Raw genomic sequence first — 3,419 nt, 5'->3', positions numbered from 1 at the left:
GTGCTGAAAGAGAAGGAAAGAAACATTCTCCAGAGGACAGGAGAAAGATCCCCACCCGCCACTCACCTCTAACTGCTCCGTTTGTGCTTTGTGTATTTCATTGTTTGCTTTCTTTGCCTACAGGAAGAGGAAGACAGAGCTCTTACCACAGGGAGGCAGAGATGGCACAGCAAGAGACATGCCCCCAGAATGCCACCAATGCCCCAGGACAGGCCCACCCATGGGACCAGGTTATCAGGGACCCTGTGGGGATGGGGTGGAATCTGAGGGGTGAGCCTTCTTCCCCAGGCTGGGAGTGGGCAAGATGAGACTGGTGCCTCTACATCTGACTGCCCCCCAAACCCAGCAGTCATGTTGTGAGCAAACAAAGAAATCACGTTACTTCTTCCAGCTGATGTTCCACTTCTTTCTTCTGCTGTTTCTGTGGGGAGAGTCAAATTCAGGTGACTGAGAGTGGCCCCCTCAACTCTATTCCCCAGACTAGGCAGCGGTAGGCAGGGGCCAGCAATGGATTTTAAAGGCAACATTCTCAGACCCAATGGCAACACAAACTGGTCAACTCTCCTCAAGCTCCCAAGGACAGAGGAATTGGGTCTTTGTTGGTTTTTGCCCACAGCCACAGAACTCAGTCTGAATCTGGATTCTCTTGAAAGGACAGTAACATAAACCTCTAGAGAGGGAGTCTCAGGAAGACCCACCCTTCTGCCAGCTTGTGATTTAGAAAGGTGCCTTCATTCAACAAACATTTACTGAGCACATACGGGCCAGCTATGGTTCTTCACAGCAGATATAGGATGGAAAAGGACAGACAGGAGCCCTTGGCCCTGAGCTTTCCATTCTAGGGGCCTTTAAATCTCAGACTCTCAGAGCTAACAGAGACCTTTGATGCTCTACCTCCTCCAGAAACACGAGCCCAAGGAGGACAGGTGGCTCATCCAGACTCAAAGCAAATTAGGGACTGAGTCAGGGCAGAAATACAGGGCCCCTGACAACCAGTCAGGCTAGCACTTCCCTGAGAGGTGACAACCCCAGGGCGTGTGTGGCAAGGACGGGAGCAGGGGTGTCTGGAGAAGAGAGAGTCGGCAAAGAGGGCAGCAATAGAAGAGCCATGCTGCATGCTCCATGCTCTGGGGTCCCTCCAGATGAGGCCTGGGTGCTCCAGCTCCCCATTTGCCCTTGGCACCAGGGGCCCCCAGCCCCTTTCTTCAGGGCCCCAAGGAGAAACTAAAGCCCAGGATTGGCAGCGTGGAATCAGGGGACCCCACTGGACTCTTATCAATGATTCTATGTTTTCATTGAGTTGATTGATTGTCATGGAGCTTGACTGCAGGGCTACTGCTAGTTCTTGGTACTGGCTCTGAGGCACATGCAGAGAGGAGGAGTTGGAAGAGGATTGTGGGGAGAGGTAGAGAGAACAATCATTAGGGCTGGGGTGTGTGTGGGCTGTCTCAGCTGGCGGAGGGTCACCCAGCCCCCACTGTGGGAGGAGGTTGGAAGGCTGGCCTGCAGAGTCACTGCACCTCAGCCCAGGGCCTCTTACTTCCAGATCTTTCAGGGTAACAGATGATGCAGGAGTAATAAAAATGAGAAATTAAAAAAAAAACTTACATGGGAAACAGTTATGTATATAGAGAAAGTATAAAAACAGCAAGGAGCCGGGCACAGTGGTTCACACACGTAATCCCAGCAGTTCGGGAGGCTGAGGCTAGTGGATCACTTAAGGTCAGGAGTTCAAGACCAGCCTGGCCGACATGGTGAAACCTAACCTCTACTAAAAATACAAAGATTAGCCAGGCGTGGTGGCAGGTGCCTGTAATCCCAGCTACTCAGGAGGCTAAGGCAAGAGAATCGCTTGAACCCGGGAGGCAGAAGTTGTAGTGAGCTGAGATCGCACCACTCAACTCCAGTCTGGGAGACAGAGTGAGACTCTGTCTCAAAAAAAAAAAGGCCCAAATCCCACATGCCTGCTCTGTACATTATTCCCAAATTACTTTTAAACTTTAAGGTCTCACCATTTCCAAGATGATAAAAGATGCAGGGAAGGAAAAAACCCAATCAATCAAGCAGGTGAAGAAGCAGACAGAAACAGGCTGAAGGTTAATGGCAGCAACATAAAACAAGGCAGAGGCCAAGTATCCCCCAAACCAGAGAAGCCTCAGGGCTATGCACAGCTGCAGACAGCAAGCCAGAGAGGGGTCTTGGCACTGCCTCACCTTCCACTTGTCCAATGGGGGAGCGCTACCCCATTGGAGTGGTTAAGGTTGGACACCAGCACCTTCAGAATGTCCTGAATCTACAGGAGGTGACAAGGGAAAAACAAGGACGGGGGTGAAAGACAGAAGTGGCTTAGAGAGAAGCAAGAAAGTCAGGGTAGGAGGAAGATGTGGGTTCAGGAAAAGGGAACGCTGAAGAAGAGCAGAGGAGATTAAAACCATGGCCTGTGCCATTCTTCCAAATGGCCACCTGCTGCCTTGCCAGGGACAGGAACAAATAGATGGAAAAGTCCCCTGAGTGATGCAGTCACAGAGTGGCATCACCTGACCAATGCAGCTCTTAATACGCTCACTGGACCCCTCTCCTCAGGCCCAGGACATGGGTGATGAATCTGGTAGACCGCCAGACCTCCACCTCCATTAAAAAAACAGACTCCTGGGTAAGAGTTCACTTGAACTAAGGGGGCTCCAGCTAAAAAACAAGTTTGAAAGACACTGATCTTATCCAGTATCATCTTATAGAGGAGGAAACTGAGGCCCAGTGGAAGAAGTGATTTTTCTGTGGTCACTGAGCAAGCTGGTGGCAAGTTAGACCTTCTCTTGCTCCTAGTGCCTGGGGCTCTCCTCACCACACCCTGGGCCCCCTTCAGTGACTCCTAAAAGGACAGCCTTATGGCAAGCGGCTGTACTCATTAGCCTAGCTTCCCCTTGAGAATGGGGATCAGGAAAATCAAACAGCAATGACCATTTCCTGGGTATCTGGAATCTCATTTAAACTTCACAAATGGGAGTCAAACAATACTACCCTTATTTTACAGATGTGAAAAGAGAGGCCCAAAGAGCTCAAGCAACTTGCCATAAATCAGATCCCTAGAAGATGGAGAAGCAGGATTCAAACCCAGAATTCTTAACCAGTACCCAGCAATCTCAACAATCACCCTCTACTGCCCCTTGGGCCCCCTGTCACCAGGAGCCAGGCCAGCCAAGACTCACATCCCCAGGTGAGTGGCAACCACTAGAAGTGGTTGTCTCAGGGCTACTGCCAGTTTTTTTCTTTTTTGTCTTCGCTCCTGCTGGAACAGCAGGGCTGTTCCTCTGCTGATATTCTTTTAGCTGTGGGAAAGAAGAGCAGTAATACTCATGAGAACTACCGGCCCCTACAGCCACACCCTCCTTACAGTTTTTGCAAAATACTCTTATACACCG

The 3,419-nt window shown here is 50.5% G+C and overlaps 1 long non-coding RNA gene across 1 annotated transcript; it reads right to left on the bottom strand.

Annotated features, from left to right (window-relative positions):
* Positions 1-65: 65 nt before the first annotated feature.
* On the bottom strand, positions 66-3,315 carry LOC131382799 (uncharacterized). Its single transcript, XR_009212385.1, has 3 exons — positions 3,207-3,315; positions 383-421; positions 66-117 (listed from the first exon to the last, which is right to left on the bottom strand). It is a non-coding gene; the product is annotated as an uncharacterized LOC131382799 (long non-coding RNA).
* Positions 3,316-3,419: the final 104 nt, after the last annotated feature.

Source organism: Hylobates moloch, unplaced genomic scaffold, assembly GCF_009828535.3.
Source record: "Hylobates moloch isolate HMO894 unplaced genomic scaffold, HMol_V3 SCAFFOLD_7389, whole genome shotgun sequence".
NCBI lineage: Eukaryota > Metazoa > Chordata > Mammalia > Primates > Hylobatidae > Hylobates > Hylobates moloch.
Note: the sequence above shows the minus strand (reverse complement) of the source record. Positions and strands in the feature narration are given on the sequence as shown.